This window comes from Ambystoma mexicanum, chromosome 5q (genome assembly GCF_040938575.1).
Source record: "Ambystoma mexicanum isolate Mex_15411 chromosome 5q, UKY_AmexF1_1, whole genome shotgun sequence".
NCBI lineage: Eukaryota > Metazoa > Chordata > Amphibia > Caudata > Ambystomatidae > Ambystoma > Ambystoma mexicanum.
Window position 1 is genome coordinate 712936159 of NC_090933.1, and position 21499 is coordinate 712957657.

The following is a 21499-nucleotide window of genomic DNA, read 5'->3' on the forward strand; positions in this document are numbered from 1 at the left end:
TCCAGGTTTCAGGGCACTCGCCTGTCTCTCTGTGTTATTGCCATCACTAGAACATCATTGTTATGCTCAGAAGTGATCATTAAAATGAAACTAAACCAATAGCAATTACCAATGAAGAGTTTTATATAAGGCTCAAGTTCCTAATCTGCCTATACAAATACGGCCATGCAGTAACCCTGATACAAGCGTATCCATACTGAAATCACAAACATATCCCCATACTCTAATCTCAAAACGATACATCCATAAGAGCTACATAAAAAATAACTTGGAAACATAGCATTAACCAACGCAATAGCCACATAGGGCTCTGGTCCTTATAACTGACTCTCCAGATCCTGCATATTTGGGGACAGTGGACAGACATTGGAACTGGCTTTATAGCAAAGCCCACTTCTTTCAGAGCTGGGTTGATTTACTATTATAAAGTTTCATATAGATATACTTACTGATACAATGTTTCAGTCGATAGTATGTATAGGATGGTTTTTTGGGGCAGTTAAGACTTGATACCCATTAGAACAGGGAAACACAATAGATTGGCAGTGTGTGGTTTCTTCAGATATGTGCTTACAAACATGAGGAAATACTCCCTTACATAGAAAATGAGGTCCACATCCAATTTTGCAAGTGGCCAATAATAAATAAATGGGGGTCAGGGAAGGGGTTTGATACAAGGGCACTCGGCGAGAGTGTCCATTGGGTATATGGGCAGACCCCCATACAGAAAAGCATTTAAACCTTTTGTAAAAATATAATTGTATGTGCAGCGAGTCCCACAAAAATGGCTGAAGGCTGATATATACGATCACGTTGCTGTCAAAACTTTTAATTTATAAATAGTGATTTGGACCGTTCATCTTACTTGAAGAATCATCTTTCTCACAATGAAATAGAGCTATACTAGTTGAAGAATGGTGTAGCGAAATTTACTGATGTAATTTTTGAAAAGGTAACTTACCCTGAAATAAACTTTGTTGAATTCTTTTTGAAGAAACCCAAATCACTGCTGCAAATAACTCATATTCAATCTTTGTGAGCAGAGGCTATCTGCTAACCGAGGTGTGCCTCACTATACCGCAATATTCGACAAAAGGGGATAATTCACAAACATCTGGTGGTACAGAGGTGGAGGATACCTTTCCTTTCCATCTTTCCACCCACAGCTCTCGCCTTGTAAGACCCTTGAAAGACTCTAATTTAAGTAGTGGTAATCCCACTCCCATGCCGTGCTTTCTCCGGCAGGGCCGGTCTTTGCATTAGGCAATTCAGGCAGCTGACTGAGGTGCCAGGTTCTGGGGGGTGCCAGTCTGACCCCATCAACACCATTGTCATCAGTTTAATTATTGTAAAAAAGAACATACGGTACACAAAAACAAAGTGAAACCTATTAAATCATCAGACTCTCCAGTTCCTGCACTCAGCAGCGGTGCATTCAAAGCCAGACCCTCCTGGGGTCTTTGCAAGCCCTTGCTGCCAAGCCTTAAAAGCAACATTTGTTGCTTATCAGTTGCCAGGCCGAGGCTTCAGTGATCACATGTGCCTTCTCCTCAGCGCATGTGATGCCCAGATTTGGGGCTGATTGATTTATCGGGCTGGTAGGATACAGACAGCACTTGTGAAGTTGCGCCTGAGTGGTTAGTGTCTTGGGTACATGCAACTCTCCGTGCCTGTGTGGGGCACACGGTTCGGATGGGTAGAGGTGATGTGCCTGTGTTTGCAATATTGTAGCTCCGCATCTTGCTCTGTGGGGCCAGTGCTATATAGGTGGGTGTTGGGTAGTGGTGCAACAACCATGCAGTACGGGTGCAACACAGTAATATAAGAGTCTCTCATATCATAGGATGTATGTATTATTAATGCAATTTTGGAATGCAAAGGCATTCATTTGTCAATGTAATGGAGCACTACAAAGCCCCTTCATTAAAATAATAACCATCTTTAATGTACATTTTACTCACATACTAAGCAATACCGAAATACGCTAATTTTAAAATGACGGTCGCCACTTTAACACAGAAATGAAAGCTCTTTCTTTGCTGTGCTCTGTGTGTAGCACAAACACAGCAGTGTATATACATGAAGTATATCATTTCCAAAATTATGAGTGTAAAATAACAACCTAAAATAGCTTATTTTTAATATTAATATTGTTCAACCAATATAAACATTATAGAGGAACAAGCATTCAGAATGCTTTAACACACTGTAATACCACAAAGTAAGGTTGGGGTTGCGGACCGCAGAAGCTACAATCTATATTTAGTCCACCATTTACATTTCCGCCTCGCCATCCATATTTTCACTGAAACAATGCGATCAACTTAAACATTTGTGACTTCCTGCAGGCTAAATGAGCCTTGCAGAGAAGTGATACAGCACCCACATATGCTTATATGTTTTGTGGGTCGTCCTCGCTTCCCAAGCACTTTGCAATCTGTCACAATGATGCACCCAGGCCAGGCTTCCCTGTGATGCTGGTAATTGCTAAGAGACTACACAGGGCACACACAGACACAAAGCTTTTCCCATTATTGTGTTGCACCCGGTCACACACCGAGGCACACAGAGGCACTGGAGAATCACCAGATCAGACACAAATGAGAGAGTGGGGATAGTTGGGGGGGCACAGGCACAGGTTAGACCACTGACCCATGGCCCCCTGCCCCAACCGGCCACCTCGAGTGAATCAAGCAGTGCCCAGGAAAATACCCCTGATCAGCTTCTGCGATACAGATCTGACACCTGGAATCTTAAGCAAAACACATCAAACCCCATGACCCCTTCCCCTTATCTTAGTAAGACATTTCAGACTCCAGCGATTACCCCTCTTCCATTCGTCTTGTTTGCCAAAGCCGTAGACAGACAGAACAGGGCATAGACACTAAATGGTGCTGACAGCTGCACAGTTAACAAATGCCCGGTGATTAGTAATGTAAAACTTTTCATTGTTAGCACATGCATTGATATGCATACATTTTTAGGCAAATGATATCAGAGGGGTGTTTGTATTTGCATGTCAGGGGAGTGTTTGGAAGGGTAGAGGCAGGAGACTTCACAGCAGTGTTTAAGTGTGTGGCTTTTCTGTGGTTTCAGAAGTGAAGGAAACCAATGTGAGAACATTTACCTGTAATAGTGGCTCAATGCCTCTGGGTTGCATGTGCACTATACAAATTAAATCAATAAATAAATAAGAAGGCGAGAGTTAACAGATTGTAACATTGAAACTGTACTAGAATAGTTTCATTAGAATGTGAGAAGAAATACACATTCCAATGAGACAAGTAAGTTTGACCCCCACACAAGTAGGTTTGCCCCTACCCCATCGTCTCTGAGGTTATTACCTCTCCCAACATTTTGTGTGGGGGGGCGCCAACCATGCTTCCTGCCTGGGGTGCAATCTGGTCCAAGACCGGCCCTATGCTCCGGGCACACCCAACCTTAAGAATACCCTGTGGCAGCACCAACTGGCTCCGGGCAGCCCCAGTGCCCTTGACTGCATGGTCACCTGCACCCTAATAGGTACGCTACAAGCCATATCGCAGCACTTACAGTTACCATTACAATCATTGCAGGTCACACACAGTCGGGAAAACTGATAAAGGGAGGTTGGCAAAGGAAGCTACCTCTTTACTGACCTCACCATCATGATTACATCAATTCCAGGTGTTTCGCTAAGTGGGAAGCTTCTGGATTTAAATCTCTGACTATTGATCCATACATTTCAATCTTACATAATTGTTCCTTTGCTTCTCTTAATACTCAATAAAATTGTGAAATATGCCAAAAAAGGATGTCACGCTATTCCTCATTTTGCTGCATGGGTGTTGCTAGGTCTGGAAATCCAGGGCTACGCTAATGTCGGAACTGTCAGGACTCGGGACTAGCTAGCCTTTTAGTTGTAGCCCCTGAGCTTCTAGCCGGGGCTACACCCAAACAACCCAGGGCTATAGCACCCTAAAACCCTCTAGCAACGCCTCTGTTTCGCTGTCTTTGCTAAACAGAATGGGCTGAGAATAAGCACAAACAAAATGAAGATAAGGGTCTTCAGCTTCAACAAAACAAAAAAGGCTATCATAAGAGCTCAAGATGGCAGCTGGAGGACAACTTTCCAGAAAATGTTAACACCTATGGGTATCTCAGTGTGTGATGATTCGTGGAATATACAAACCTTGGGATGTACGCATCCATTTTACTCATCCAACATGGAGAATCACATTGCGGCAAGTAACGGTACAGCCATTGTTTCACATGAGGAAGAGGCTGTAGCCACGCCCCCAGACTGGCGAGCAGTACTTCCGTATCCATCATCAGCACATTGGCACGTTGCTACTCTCATTCCAGAGTCCAGCCGCGCTTCGCAGACGTAAGTACGCCTTCGTGCCCGCTGCCTTTCCACTTCTTTCCTGGTTAGTATAAGTACTAAATTGGCTATCCTGTGTCTATTTCTTCGCTCTTACTTGTTGTTGGAACTCCCTTTACCGTCCACTTTAGGCAATCATCAGATCGCGGCTCCGATCCCCCGCCTTCTTCTCCGCCTTCTGTAGAATAAGAGGAGTTCTTGTGCTTACGAGGCTATCGCTCATCTAGGGATATTAGGACGCAGGTCCTGGTACGTTCCTTAATATAGAGTCAAATTTCGTTCATTGGCATTTCTCGTGCTTTACCTGGTATTTTTCCGTTCATCACAATCTTCCTTTCTTAAGGATTCATTCATCTCTCTACACGGACCATTACGCTACTTCCTTCCTCCCAGTACAAGCGGGGTATTAGTCTCTCCAGAGTCTCCTTCGGGTGGCTTTGCAACTATCAATCCCAACGAAGAGAGAGGTAGGAGTTTTGTTCATCTGTATTGGAGTCAGAGTGCATGTAATGGTTTTGAAATATCACAGTTAGCAACGCCCAGTAGGAACGAGAACAGTACTCTGACTCAGATACGGATTCAGAAAACTCATTGATTCTTGATTCTAAAATGGATCAACAAATACAGCAATTGATAGCAGCAGTCCAGTCTCTTACATCCGAGGTTCAAACTCTTAAACAGGAAAATGCCACGTTACTACAGAACCAGCAGGAGGCAGCAAAGCAAAACCAGCAGCAGACAGCCCAGCTAGCTGCCGCCCAACAAGCCATAACAAACCGATCCCCCCACTGTTCGGAAGTGCCTCCTGAGCCTTTGTCGGGAGGTCAGTTTGACGGTAATCCACATAAAGTCAAAGAGTTCTTAGACACCTGTACCATTCAATTTGCATTCAAAGGTACCTATTTTCACACAGATAGAGACCGCGTTGGTTACATGATTTCCCAGATGACCGTTCCCGCATTAGCTTGGGCAACCCCATTGGTCACCTCCAATAACCGGATCTTGGATTCGCACACAGCCTTTTGCAATAGTATAAGAACGATGTTTGGGCGACAAGAGATATGGGTTGCATCCCAAGAACATCTATTAGATCTGAGACAAGGAAACATAGACATTTTAGCATATATCACCAAATTCAAGCAGATGGCTAGTGAAACTACCTGGTCGGACGATGCACAGGTCACACTGTTTCGAAGAGGACTCTCCGACGAATTAAAAGATGAAGTCTCGCGGGTACCCAGACCTGCATCATTGACTGAATTTATTGCATTAGTGATGCAGATAGATTATCGTCTGAAAGAACGGAGCAGTGAGCGAAGAAAGGGAAGAACTCAACGCCCCTTTACTCCAGTGTCCTCATCTAATAAAGCCAGCACATCAGAAGAGCCCATGCAATTGGGTACCACTGCTAGGGGTCCATTATCATCAGAAGAAAGGTCGAGGAGGAGATCACAGGGCCTGTGTATGTATTGTGGGGCGAATACCCATTCAGTTCAGGAGTGTCCCATCGCTCCTCCAAGAAGGTCGGGAAACGCCAACGCCCGACCGTAGGAGGAACCACGGTTCGGGAACCAACTACCTCAAATGGTTCCTCAAACAAGTTACAGAATTCTATGTGTACCGGGTCTTCGCACTCATACATGATGGTCCTTCAAGTCAATTTAAGATTCGGGAATCATAGTGGCCTTGAGGTTTCCGCTCTGATAGATTGCAGAGCTGCGGGCAATTTCATTTTATTTTCAAATTTGTTTATTGGCATTTGTTATCTTACAGTAAAACTTCTCGGCCTACATTCAATAGCAGGTATAGTGATACTTGCTTAATAAACAGTAACATTATTTTATAAAGTAACGTAACAACATTTAACTGTCTCCTAGTTTCAACTTCTTTGTTCAAAAGTCTTGGCAAACAATATGGTGGGATATCGGGAGCAGGGGGCGAGGGGGGCTCCAAGTTTCAGGGGCTGGGCATGATCTGTGTCTGTCTCTGCCATGGGTGTTGTGTTCCTGCGACGCGGTGTGGTCGGGTCCTTTTTCATTCATGGGGGTTTATCATCTGGGGAGGAAAGCATGCTAATGGTTATTTCCTTCCATGCCTCCAAGGTAGAGCTTGATTCGTCAGTTGACCTGTTGACGCTGTCCTCCCAAGCTCTTGTTTCCGCGTTAATCCACCTGTCTAGTTCATTGCGCAATGCCTTATGATTCGGTCCTGCAGGTTTTTTCCAGGTCATGGCAATTTGTCTTTTGGCCAGTATACAGGTCAAGTCCTTGAGTTTCACCCAGTGCTTGAGTTTGGCTTGCCTGGGGTGTGTTCCCAGAAGGCACTCCTCGGGGGACCACTTGTAGTTGGGGGAACCCGCTTTTTCAAAGGTCTGTTTTATTTTCATCCATAGGGATTGTGATTTGTTGCACTCCCAGAACATGTGAAGTAGATCTTCCCCGTCTGCGTTGCACCATGGGCAGTGAGCTTCCTTTTGTTTGTTAATTTTCGCTAGCCTGCAGGGGGTCAGATATGTCCGATGTAGCATGCTCAGTTGTATAAATCGGAATCTGTGGTTTCTGGATACAGCTTTGGGGTATGCTAGCGCTCTGTTCCATTCTCCTTCTGAGAGTTCCCGTCTCAGATCTGTTTCCCATCTCTTTTTCATTGTCTCACTTTTTGGGTTGGGTATGTCGCTGAGGTGGCTGTATACCTGAGAGACCGCTCCCTGTCCCTCTCCCAGGTTATATAACAACGTTATAAGAGGGGCTGACTCTGGTTCCTCTGGCCAAACGTCCCATTTTTCCTTAGCCGTTTCCCGTATCCTGCGGTACCAGAGGAATTGGCCAGCTTGTATGTCCTCCTCTTTTTGTAGTGACTCGAACTCCCTGAAGGAGCCTTCGTCATACAGGTCCCCCCAAGTATAGACACCTTTCCTCTCCCAGTGTCTAAGGTGGAGTAGGTCCGTACTTGATTTGCACATGTCTTGGATCAGTGGGATTTCGGGAGAGTACGGGTGTTTCAGCTGGGTTATCTCCTTCGCCCTTTGCCATATTTGCCTCCCCAGGGTGGCGATGGAGGGTATGTTGCTCAGTAGGTGTTGTGGGGCCCATATGAGTTCTCTCAGGTATATAGGGGAGATCATGGATTGTAATAGGGGTGTCTCGGATGTGGTGTTGTCGGCTAACCATTTGGACACAAAGCTGAGTTGAGCAGCTACATAGTATTTTTCAAGGTTCGGGAGCTGGATACCACCTTGCGCGTATGTTAATACTAGGGTAGAGTGTGCTATTTTGTGTCTGGCCTGCCCCCAAAGGAAGCCACAAACGATTGAATCAAGCAGACAAAAGAATTTAGGTTTGATGTAGTATTGTACGTTCTGGAATTTGTATAGGAACCGGGGGAAGACAATCATTTTAACTACTGAGGCCCTGCCAATCAATGATAGGGGAAGTTTTGCCCAGAAGCTCATTGATTTGCGTAGTGCGGGTATCGCCGCCACCGTGTTGTGCTCATGCATAAGCTCCGGGGTGTGCATTATTTGGATTCCGAGGTAGCGGAATGTCGTGGTCTGCCATTGTATACCTAGTGCGGGGAGCTCCTCCCTGTCTCTGCTTCTCAGTCCTGCCAGTGGGAACAGGCAGGAATTAGCTCTGCTAAATCGTATGCCCGAGACCTTGGAGAAGTTGTCGAGGACCTCCAACATGGTTGGAATGTTAAGGTGCGGATCCCTGACGTACAATAGGACATCATCCGCATAGAGCGAAATGATGTGGTCTGTCCCACCAAGTCTTATCCCTGCATCAAAGAACTGTTTCCTGAAATAGATTGCAATGGGTTCCAACCCGAGGATATAAAGCATGGGAGACAGCGGGCATCCCTGTCTTGTGCCCCTACATATGTCCTATATTGCTGATACATGTCACCCAGTTTTCACCCGAGCCCTTGGTCTGGTGTACAGTATTTTGACCAATCGAACAAATCCCGGACCAAAACCGAATTCCTTTAGGACTGCTAGCAACCATTCCCAATATATAGAATCGAATGCCTTGATGGCGTCTAGCGACAGCAAGGCATAGGGGTCGGGATTCGCGTCTGTTTGTTCGACTATGTGTTGTAGTCTGCGTAAATTCATGGTTGTGTTGCATCCCGGTATAAATCCGCATTGGTCTGTGTGGATAATATCGCCTATGAGTCTGGAAAGTCGTTTGGCAAGAATTGTGGTCAATAATTTGACGTCATAATTAAGCATAGCTAGGGGTCGATATGATTCGTAGTGTTCCGCCGGTTTGTTTGGCTTGAGGACTGGGATCACGAGGGTTTCCCTCATGCTGTCGGGTAGGATACCTCGCTCGTATGTTTCCAGGAAGACTTTGTGTAACAGTGGGACCAGGGAGGAGTCGTATGACTTATAAAATTCTGAGGGCAACCCATCAGTGCCCGGGGCCTTGCATGTAGCCTGTGACTTAATTGCCTCAGCTATGTCTTCCGCAGTGATTTCGGCATCTAAGGCTTCGGCTTGTGTAGGGGAGAGCCTGGGTAGTCCTATTTCGTCTAGGGTGTCCATTATCTGGTCTAGGGGGATTTCAGCTTTGTGTGAGTACAGGTGCGCATAATAATTTTTAAAGGTGTCATTTATGTCATATTGAGCTTGATGTACGTTGCCGTCCTTGTCCTGTAAAGAGGTAATTGTGTGCCTGGGGTGTTCTTTCCTGCAGAGCCAAGCCAACAGCCTACCAGGCCTGTCAGCTTCCGTGTGTGCTCTGTTCGTTCTGGTGGTATAATCAAACTTGGCCAGTCTATCCCAGGTCTTCGTGCATTCGACTCTAAGGGCTTTGAGCTTGTCTTCCCGTTGTTGTGGGCGTAAGGGACTGTTATCGAGCCTCCCTATCTCCCTTTCTCTTTGTGTTAGTTCATCTTTCAACTTCTTTCTCACGCCTCCGGCCTTTGTTATAATTTCACCCCGTATTACTACTTTTATGGCTTCCCATATGGTGCTCGCATGTTTTACACTCCCTGTATTTAGCTCTATGTAGTTGTCTATTGAGTCCTGGAGTTCATCTTTTAAAACTTGGTCCTTCAGGGCTTCCACCGGCATTCGCCACATGGGAATGGGTGGTCGTGGGCCAGCATGGTTCCACTCTATCACCAATGGAGAGTGGTCAGAGATCGTCCTACCCAGGTACCGTGCCTCCTCCATCTGAGGTATGTGTTCCCTTCCTACGAAGACGTAATCTAGTCTCGTGTGGAGGCCATGGGGGGACGAGTAGTAAGAATAGGTGCGTGTCTGTGGATGTAGCTCCCTCCATATGTCTGCCAGATCTAGTCTATCCGTTACTGCGTTTAGTTAGGTCGTAGCCGCTGATGGGGTCCTAGGCAAGGTTAGGGATCTGTCTAGGTCTGGATTGTGGGTGCAGTTAAAGTCCCCTCCCCAAATTAAAAGGCCATCTCTGTGTGGCGTGACTCTAGCGTACATTGAGTCGAGGTGGGCTGGGACATTGCTATTGGGGAGGTAGGAGTTCACTATGCAGACTTCTTGCTGTTCTATGCATCCGAGCAGTATCACGGACCTGCCCTCTGGGTCTTTTACTGCTTTCTTTAATTGAAATGGGAGTTGGGGATGGATCCATGTATAGACCCCTCTAGCGTACTTGGAGTAAGCGGTTGCGTACCCCTGCCCACCCCAGTGTTCCTGGAGTTTGGTGGTGGATTCTGCAGTGCAGTGTGTTTCCTGCAAGAGCGCTATCATTATCCCCTTTCTGTGTAGATAGGACTTAATTCTGTTCCTTCAAAGGTAGGTGCCGAGGCCCCTTACGTTCCATGTCATAACTTTTATTCTCATCGCCATGTCATGGGGGGTATTGTGGTGGTCGCAGTTTTCCAGGCGGGCTCCCGTGGTCAAGGTGTTTCTGGTAAGGAGTTTTGTCTATGCGCCCGGGTTCCTGGAGCGTGTTCCCTCCTCCCGATTCCCTCTCTGCAGCTGGCATAATGTAGTATGGAGACTTATCAACTTTTTCAACTGTCATTCTAATGAATGAGCAAACTAAACCATTTAACTGTGAACTGCCCCCAGCTGTTGCGTAGAACTTGCAGCGCTCGGGGGCTCCCGAGCCTTCTGGGCCTCTCCAGGCCTTCCGGTGCAGGCTGCGTGCAAGCATTTGACTCACACATCTCTTTTGGGGGGCGCCCATTGGTGTGGTCCTGTGTGGTGCCTCGTGCTTCTGCCCGATATTGCTATCGTTGTGTTACGGTCTATATTGGCTGAGTTGTACCTCTGTGTGGAGTTGACGGCCGGTGATGGCGTTCGTGGCTTCCTGCTTTATCCGTTGTTAGTCCTTGGCGGTTCCTCTCCATCATCTGCTAAGCTATTGTGCTCGAGCCACATGTTTGCTGCGGCTGGGGTCTCCAAGAAGAGTGCTTTCCCTTTGTAAAGGACTTTGAGGCGAGCGGGGTAGAGCAGCATGTATTTCAGATTAAGTTTGCGGAGTCTCGCTTTTACTGTTATGAATGAGTTCCTGGCACGCTGTACTGCGGGGGTGTAATCTGGGTATATGACAATTGACGAGTCTTGTCTTTTGATTTCACCTCCTTCCCTGGAATAGCGCAATATTGTCTCTCTGTCTCGTAAGTTTAAGATTTTTGCAATGATCGGGTGCTGTTGTGAGCCCGGTGGAGGGCGCTTTTGAAGAGATCTAAGGGCGCTTTCTACTGAGAACCCTTGCAAGAGTTTTCCTGCGCCAATTTCTTGTTGCAGCATTGTCTCTATAAATTCTGTGGGATCCAGGCCTTCCATATCTTCGGGAGCAACTAGGATCCTGATGTTATTGTGCCATGCTCGGCCTTCTGCATCTTCGGATCGCGCTTCCAGCCTTGCCACTTGCTGTTCTAAATCTAGGACTCGCTTCTTCAGGTCTGTGGTGTTCTCAACATTGACCTGTAGAGTGGCTTCATTGGCGTTGACTCTTTCGGTCAGATTGCGTGCGTCTTGTCGCATGAGCTTCATATCCACTTTAATTTCGTCGATCTTGCCTTCAATGGAGGCGCGGACTGCTGCAATAGCTTGAAGGACTTGTGTATCACCAGTTGCGGCTGCCGTGTGTGATGGTTCATCGGTGGGTATAGGGTCTGACTGTGGCAGCTGTTTAGGCCTGACCGTCGTGTAGGTGTCCATTGTCATGGATTTTGGTTTGGTTCTAGGCGGAGACATCCTTTCCCTCTGGACCGCCGTGCCAGCCTCCACTGTTCGTTGGGTGCCTATCCCGGTACTAAGTTTCGGTGAGGAACCGGAGCTGGGGCCCCCCCTCTTCGCGTGTTATTGTCGCGTCTAGTTAGATTCAGCCTCCGGTGATGTTAGGGGGTGTGATCCTGGCAGCGTTGAGTCTTGCCCCCGTGTGGTGTGGTACCACCCGGGTTCAAGCAGTTCAGTGCTGCCGTAATCAGGGATGTCTTATGTTGGGCAGGGCAGCTAGTCCTGGTCCCCCTTCCCAGAGGCCCCGATGGCTGGGCTGGTGCCCTTGTTATATTTCCATAGCAGCAGAGGGAGCGGGGGGGGCACAAGGCATCCACTCACTGTTTTCGGCGTTGGGGGTCTTTGTCCTGTGTCGCAGGCCTGTCTCCGCGGTTCAGTCCGTTGAGGTCTGGCCCCAGAGCTGTGCCTCTGGAGAGGGTCGATTCCCCCCTCCTCGCGTTCGATCACTAGTGGGGCCCAGCGCCTGTGTTGTCGGGCAGCGAGAGGAGGCCCTCATCTCCGGCTCTCGCTGCGCAGGGTCCCTGCTCACTCCAAGCAGTCGGCGGTCCGCGGTCGCGGCGTTGCACAGTTCCACAGTGTCTCCTCCGGGGGCCGAGAGCGAGCCCAGGAGCTGGGAGTTAGCTCGTCGAGAAGGGGGCGCTTGGGATCGCAACGGTCGCCGCCATCTTGGATCCTCAGGGGCGTCTCTTTGCTCGCTTCGTTCAGGGTGTTGTCGACTCCGATTTTGTTCGGAGGTCGGATCGCTGCAGCGGGGAGAGGTTTCTCTTTCAAGTCGGTTATTTTGCAGGGAATTTCTTGGCCGTAGTTGCCTGTTGCAGTAGGCCAAAGGATCACGGGCAGGAGCTTCGCAGATGCACGTCTTTACAGCATGCGTGCTGGCCACGCCCCCCTGCGGGCAATTTCATTGATGATCTATGGGCCACCCAGAATAATCTTCCACAATCCAATAAACTAGAAGCCATACCGGTTGAAAGTGTGGATGGGAGTCCTTTTATTTCAGGTCCCATAATCAGTCAAACCCGGTCACTGATCATGTCCATAGCAAACCATCACAAGATTATTTCGATGGACATAATCAGAGCCGCTCACTATCCCATCATTTTAGGGTTACCATGGTTACGTAGACATAACCCTTTCATCAATTGGTCAGCCGGGTCTTTCTTCCTAGGCTCCGAGTTTTGTCTGGCCCATTGTATTAAAGAGAAGGGACTCATCCCGACCAAAACTTGTACTACTCTGAAAGATCCAAAAACAAATACCATCCTTAATTGTATATCCGGCCTTCCAACCATATATAATCAATTTGCAGAGGTCTTTTCCACTTCGGAATATTCACAGTTACTGCCTCACAGAAGAGATGACTGTGCTATTGAGTTAGTACCCCAACAACCACTGCCATTTGGGAGAATGTACATTCTTTCCGCTCTTGAGAAGGAGGTTCTGTGGGAATACTTACACACAAATCTAAAGAATGGATTGATTACAGAGTCCACGTCCCCAGTAGCGGCATCTCTAATTTTTTATCCCTAAGAAAAATACCAACGAGCTTAGGCCCTGTATTGACTACAGGGGATTGAATAAAATAACCATTCCTGATAAGTATTGCATGCCATTAATTCTGGATATTCTGGAGGCTGTCAAAGGAGCCACAGTGTACACTAAGCTGAATCTCAAAGGAGATTATCATTTGATTAGAATAAGAGAAGTAGACGAATGGAAGACGGCTTTTAGGACCCCATTCGGGCATTTTCAATATCAGGTAATGCCTTTTGGACTTTCCAATGCTCCCGCTGTATTCCAGAGATTCATGGACCATATGTTCGCAGACCTACTTTTACATTCCGTCATCTTCTACCTTGACGATATTCTGGTATTCTCTAAGGCTTTCATCGAGCATGAATCCCAGGTGAGAGAAGTACTCAAGAGGCTTAGCCATAACCATCTTTTCTGCAATCTGGAGAAATGTTCATTTCACCAACCCATGTTGACCTATTTAGGTTACATTTTATCAGCCCAAGGAATTGCTATGGACCCTGAAAAGGTTTCGGCCATAAAAGATTGGCCAACTCCGGTGTCATGCAAGGACATACAAAGATTTGTGGGGTTTTCGAAAATTCTACAGAAGGTTTATTCCTAATTTTTCCGCTCTGACACAACCCTTAACTAACTTGCTCAAGAAGGGAGTGACATTTTTGTGGACCGAACAGACTCAAAAAGCTTTTGATGAATTAAAAACCAGGTTTACCACTGCACCAATATTGATGAACCCAGACCAATCGCGTCCTTTCCTCTTGGAGACAGATGCATCACAATATGCCTTGGGAGTGGTATTACTACAAAAGGATGATCAGAGTCAGGAACTCCCTATCGCATATCTATCAAATACCTTAGCACCTGCTGAGCTGAATTATACAGTACTACAAAAGGAATTGTTGGCAATAAAAAGGACATTTGAGGAATGGAGACACCTACTGCTGGGGGCCCAGTACCCTGTGCAAGTTTGAACCTATCACCATAACCTCAGAATTCTGCAATATGCTCAAACTTGCAATAGAAGACAAGCAAGGTGGGCTCATTTTTTCCCCCTTCCAGATTATCGTTTCCTTTATTCCGGGGGAATACAACTTGCAGGCAGATGCATTATCCCGGAAGGATCACTCTCCTCCTGAACCCTTTAGATCTGAACCTATTTTTCCGTGTCTGGCAGCGGAGTTGACGAAACCACCAGAATTTCTGGAGCACTTGAGACTTCAATCCGTAAGAGTCAGACTAGACAAACTTTCAAAAACCCAACAAAAGTCCTTGACAAAGAAAGATGGAATTTATTTCCATGATCAACAGGTATACGTACCTACCAAGATTCTACAAAAGGAAGTATTGAGGATGGGTCATGATGTAAAGACAGCAGGACATCGAGGAGTCTCTACTACACGAGAATTAATTTCTCGTCATTTTTGGTGGCCATACTGGAGAGAAGACATTCGACAATACGTCAAATTCTGCCCCATTTGTCTTCAGACGAAAAGGCCTAAACACTTTCCTTACGGGAGTTTTATTATGGATGCCGATACCTACAAGACCCTGGCAGATCATTTCTACAGACTTTGTGGTAGATCTCCCTCCTTCTGGAGGTCACACCATGATAATGGTAACTATTGACACCTTCACAAAATTGGCACATTTTGAGCCTTTCCCGAGTCTTCCCACGGCCGCTCAAATGGCTCGGACCTTTATTACCCACATTTTTACGCTCCATGGGCTTCCAGAGAATATAAGTTCAGACAGAGGCTCTCAGTACACTTCTCGGTACTGGAAACAAATCTGTAAAATCTTGGGGATAACATGAGCATTGAGTTCCGGGTATCACCCTCAAACCAATGGCCAAACAGAGAGACTCAATCAAACCCTGAAAGGATATCTACAGAGTTATATTTCTGCGGCCCAAGACAACTGGTTGGAGTTATTACCTATTGTCAGTACAATGACATGATCCTCCTAGCTGGATAACATCAAGATTAAAGCACAAGTGAATATTACATAGAAAAATGTCAAGGACCTTTAACATCTACAAAAATATCAAGGTAATATGCCCAAGAAAACACCATGCTCTGCCCCCTAGTGAATTGTTTTTCAAACATTTTGAATCCGGCAGGAACATGTGCCCTGCTGTTACCTAGGCGGGGGAGTATTGAAAAAGCCATTCAACATACAACCAACTCATTTGCAACGCTACACCACATATCATCCTCCTGACACAGCACAGACACCATACAATATAACTCTGGCACTGCCACCTCAACCTTCCTCTACTATCACAGTAGTTGCAGCTATACATTTTCCCATCACAAAATCCCACTGCACATAGTAATTTCTCCGACATGCCTTCAAGCAGCGCAACTTGCTCACACCAGGTCAAACAATGTGGGAGAAACTCCCAACTAGCAACACACATCTGGAAATCCACAGCTTCCCCTCACCAATGAATCTCTTGGCAACGCAAGACCGAATACAGATACCATTGAAGCCTGATCAACAATGCAAAATGCTCCTTATTGTGAAGAGTTTACATCTGTGAAGTGTGAAACACTTCGCTTTTTTAATTGTATTAATACAAATATGTGGGTAATTATGTCCCTGGATGGGAAGCCTGGCAATCAGACCCCCCCCACTTTCATAGCATAAGGCTCTCATGCACCCTTTGCTGTGACCCCTCTCCTGATATCTCAAGCAACTGATCTGCAGTGGCAACCGAGCAGGCCCAAAGCGCCCATGTGCATTCCTTTACATCTGCTGGAACACACATTCTGACAGTCACAGGTGGCTTTTTAAGATGCTGCACATCTGATTCAGAAGATACTGATTGCGTGTCATAATGAGCCTGGTGGCACGCTAAACTGTAACTATAAGCCATATCTGGTTATGGCATTGTGACTTCTGGGATCACCCAAATATACAGACACAGCAATTGGATATTATATTAGTGTCAGCTTTGAGAGCAGGTCTACAATCATGACAATGCTGATGTGTATTAGCTGTCTGGTCTGCATATCTCCACAGCATTGTTGGGTGTCATGACCCACGTTTGGACTATTATGCTGCAACATTTGGTGCTGTGGGCTTAGGAAATCCAAGAGGGTGGAAAAGCCCACATTTGAGCCAGAATCCTGGAGAACAGCGCAGTCTTTGCGCACAACAAAATGGTCGCCTGACCTGCCACCCACCAGTGTGAGCGTGAGGGACCGGAAGCGCCATGGATAAAAGGTGGTGCCCAATGAAAAACAGCAGGGCCTGTTGGCTCAAAAAGCACTTTGAAATCACCTTTGTTTCTCTGAAATGCAAGCTAAAAATGCCTATTTTAAACATTACAAGATATTCAAAAATCTCACATTTGGCAGAATGTATTCTTGTGTGCATACTAAATCTGGAAAGAGAAAGAGCCCAAAACAATGTTTATAACAAAACTGGCTGAGCTGTGGATGTCAGCAGCTCATGTGAAATTGGACTGAAAGACATTAAAATCTAAATGTTTAAAATAAATGAGTGACCTACTGTTGAGTGTCACATAGTTTGCAACTGTTAAATGTCATAGTTTTGAACTTAGAATCAGCGTTCTAGCTGCATGTGTAAAAATTGTAAGTTTGATTTGGATAAAGAAACCATGGGAACCAAAGTGACATTTAGCTGAAGCCTGGCTTAAGAGAGTGAATTCTGCCCGGCAACTACCCCCGACAGGAGTTGAAACTTGATCAGCAGCTGTGTTCCCAGGCCTGGCTGCATTCTGATGCCCCTGCCAAAAGGAGATGACACCTCTCTGATTGAATTAGGGGAGTGGCTCCTGTGGACTGCAGGAAACTAAACAAAGCACTGTCCTTGGCCCAGGCAAATGTTAAATTAGGGGGGTTGTAAATGGGTTCCTCTTGGAAGGAAACAGGGAGGGGCACTGCATCTGTGAGCAAGCTGAGCTTGGGAGAAGTGGACAAACCAGAAATTCCACCATGTGCTTTGGAAAACCACACCCCTTTGGGGCCAGAGCATCATTTAAAAAAAAGATGGATAATTCATAGTGCGGACTTGTAAAAATTACATAAATAATATCATCATTCTTGTGATTTTTCTGTGCACATTTTGAGAGGTGTCAGGACTCTGGGGTATGTTCTGGGGAGTAGCAGCGGAAAATAAGGTTGTTACTCCAAATGTATGCATGTTAAAAATCTGACACTCTATCATCTGAAACCCATATCCCTGGTGCACATTTGTGTAAAATCTGGAAAGGTTTAGAGGTCGTTATCTGGATGAAAAGGGGAGAATTTTGTCATAAGTGGACACAACATCTTACAAAGACAGGGATCTGATGGTTTGTTGCTACAGAAAATATGTTAACTGGACATTTAATATTAGAAAAATGGTACATAGATAAATATGTATTTGGATCAGAAATAGATTTGTGTGCAATTTGACAAGGGGAGGATCCTCTGACCATAAACCTACCTCATCACTCTGACTCACAACCGAGTTCCCCCAATCAAGGGAGAGAGGAGGAACTGGCCAATGATAAGTTGAGAGGGTTGGGCATGCAGAATGAGCTGACCCACCCACTTTCTAAACACATAAAAGGAGACTGTGCAGGACAGGTAGGGAAATTAAATTTCCATTTCCTTGTGGAGCACGCTGACAGACGACTTCACATCCAGAGATCTGGACTGACTCCAGCAAGACAGAGACCAGAACTTAGAACTCTGACTCCAGAACTCAAAGCAAAGGCCTAACCCACAAGCTGAGTTCTCTTCAGCAGGCCTCAAAACCTAACCAAACTATTCACAGCTGGGCGAGCTGTTTGAATTCTTTGCCAAGAACCTTTGCCCGAACTGGTAGCAGACCCAGAAGGCAGAATTATCCAGAGAGACCAGAGATCCAGAGAGACCAGACCCAGACCAGATCGCTGAGAGCTGTCCCAAATCGCTGTGCGCAGAACCAGTACCCAGTGGCGAGAGAACCGCAGCCAATCCTGACCCGATCTGTGACGAAGTCGCATTCCTGTCCAAAATATAGTGTGAGTACTCAGCCATAACTGTGCAAAACCCAATCTCTTAGTTTAATATAATCTAATTCAAACTATTTTAACCTATTGAGAACTGCATCATAGAAATCGTGTCCCTTCTTTTGATTCAAAGCTGCAAAGCTGTCATCTGTCATTCTGAACTTTAAAATTTCATTTTGAGAATCTACCTTTACAAAATCGTCCATATCTCTGGAACCGTTTGTCCTAGGAACGAAATTTAGCCATTATAGGACCCACAGTGCTGCTTTTGGCTCTCAACATTGCTTGAACTGCTGATCTGTTGTTCAAGCCATTCAGGCACCACATAAACCTATTGCAGAGGACTACATTGATCAACCTGATCATCAGCATGATTCAGTGAAAGCAACTCAGTCGAAAGCCTACTTGAACAGCTGGGCACCTCCAACTAGCCAGCTTGAACTCTGACTCAACTCTGCAGGAGCTTTGTGTTGCCGTAGACTCGACTGTCAAACTGAGCAATTGAAAGCCATCAACTGACTGCTTTGAATGACACCTCGATCCAAATGGAGCCCGCACCTCAAACAACTCAATGCCTCTCAGTGTTGGATTGCTTGCACGACAACACATAAACGCCCAGTCCAATGATTTTGAGACCCAAGGACATGACACAAAAGGAATTTGAAGAGTCCTTGTCCCTGTTGACCAACTTTAAGGGCCAACCTGGCTTTTAAGCCACCTTCTTGACTCTTAGATGCATAGTCTTGAACATTGATGGTGCTGTTGAAATCCATGTGTCTGTACACCTCTGCATATGAGCCCAGAGTGCCCTTTTTTTAACAACAGGATGCATTATCTGTGTTTCTTTTACAGGGCTTGCTATTTTGTGTTGTAAATTAGTAAGTTGCATGTATTGTTTTACTAAATTCCCTATTTTTGTAGAACCCTGTTTGGACATTTCTTTATTTTGGTACTACCATAAATACCATTTTTTGTGTTGCAACTGTATCAGCTCACAATCCTCATAAAGATATAACCTGCCTTCGACCCACATTACCAGAAGCGGCACATTAGCCTGGTTCATCTTTATGATTGGGATCACTGCTGGCTAAGTAGTAGTGTGGGGCTGAGTATGAGGTTTAGCCACTGCTCATACCTGTATTCCTGCTCAGGAGTACTCATTTCTTCACACCAATATCACAAACACACGTTTTAGGATTTCAGCAGTCAATTATTGGGTATTACTAAAGTGCGGTTCAAAGACAACTGTTCTTTTACTGTAGACAGCCTCCTCTCACAAGGCTGTAAGATCCAAGAACTGAACAGAACTACAAGAACCAAAATGCTCAGAGGAGGAGTTATCCTTATCCAAAATGCTGTAATTCCAACCATCCCTTCAACACCTTCAAAACAGCCTGCAGATGGTCTTTGGAGGTTAACACATCCATGACATCTATGGTTGTTAACTGACCACAAAGAAATAAAAATACACTGATTTCAAAAGGGGGCACGTTAGTGAATAACATCAACATGTCTTTTAACAAAATCCTCCTCGTGGAGTAGACACATTTCTGGCTACACACTCTCGAAAATAAAGCCAAAAGCAACGTCTCAACGCTATGACCAATTTTAGTTTCCCTAAATTAATCAATGAACCCACACATAAAAGTAGTCATGACATTCTATTCTCAAAAAACAACCCCATCTCCACAAATATTTAAATCCTTGTACCTTGGTAATCATCAGCCCTTGGACTACAACTATCACATTCAAAATGAACAACTGTGAGGTTAGAAATACCCAAAATCAAAATAAGACAGATGTGAAAAGGTCTACACTCATTTTGAGGAAATATCATATACATCATATATATCGTATATAGAGGTCCTCCTCTGCATCTCTCATTGCCTGTTAGCACCTTAGGATGTCATTCCAGAAATCCAGTAGTTTACTCAATGTTTCCTATGTATGTTTGTGCTTGTGATTTAGCTGTATTGTACCTTCTATGTACAATGATTATTATATTGCACTGCTTAAGACTTAAGTTTCCCTACCATTGTATCACCAACGTGTTTCCCAAAGCACTGTGAGGTATTAAGAATACAATGTGTGGACATACAAAACAACAATAAAGCAAAATAGGAAAGGATGGGCTGGCTTTCAGCACAAGGGACATGCATCCAAATGACCACGCTTATTTAAGTATTGGACACATTCCATGTACTTCAGGACACATTTCATGTACTTGAATTTACATTGGCTGATTGACCTCATACATGATGAACATTTCTGTTGTAGGCATTTTCCTCTATGCCTGCCCTTAACAGGTGAGAACAGATGCAGGGAACACATGTCACAGTTCTAAAACACATCAGAGGGCACCCATTGTGATCCAGGGTGTGCTATGAACTCTATCAGACCAGACTCTGCATCTTTCTGGGGTCAGTGCTGATTATCAAATGTGAATATGCCCACGCAAAATCATTTATTTTATGTAAATTCACTTTTGGGAATCGGAACAGGCAAAACATATGGGCATGTAGTAGCCAAAACTCTGTTATGGTTTGGGCCAAGGACTCTGAACAATGCAATTCAGAACCGTAAACGTTCCCAAGGAAATCAGCTGAAAAGTGAAAACTGCATAGAAAAAGATTGCAAGAGACTAATGAGATAATAACGCTCTTCACGGACGCCCTTCATTGAGCTATTCTTTGCGGAGCTCGCCAATGTTGTTCTCAATAACATCTAATTGTAGCCATGTACCCTTTTACACTTTATTACTTAGTGCATGTGCTAGTCATCTGCAAAGTTGGTCCATTTCAAATATGAACATTTAGTAAAATGATACATACCATATTGACAATCTCTTTTAATTGGTGGGATTTTAAGAATTAGCAATTTCAGAAAATGTGTGTCACATTAAACAATAAGAGGTTTTGGTAGGTTAAAACATTAAATTGGAATACTTCTCTGAAATATGCTTTAAAAATCTGCAAATGATCTTTAGTTGGACAATGTCTCCAAAAAAGGTGTAGGCACTTCTGCTATGTTTTTCACTTGTCCTGCTGGTGAACAACTCAGCAATTAAATATCAAAAACATGTGAGTGTTTGTGTATATGTACATCAACATCTCATCTCCACTCTCCTATTATTATTGACCTTATGCACTCGCAGCACTGATCCACTCCCCCATTCCATCATTGTAATTCAAATCTCCAGAATTAGAAATACTGGGCAAGCAGCATGCTGAGCTCCTTAGAGAGTGTGCTGTGTTCTGTTTTACATGGCTTCTCATGAGCATCATTTGGCAGTGGCACTCCCATCACAACATCTCTGTGGTTTTATAGCAACCAATTAAAGGCACTAGTTTAAAGTTAAAGTGGGGGCTGC

At 45.2% G+C, this 21499-nt stretch overlaps 1 protein-coding gene across 13 annotated transcripts in view; it reads right to left on the minus strand.

Annotated features, from left to right (window-relative positions):
- The window catches only part of EYA1 (EYA transcriptional coactivator and phosphatase 1), a 395631-nt gene that overhangs the window by 175850 nt on the left and 198282 nt on the right, over window positions 1-21499 (minus strand). The gene's annotated exons all lie outside the window — the stretch shown is intronic.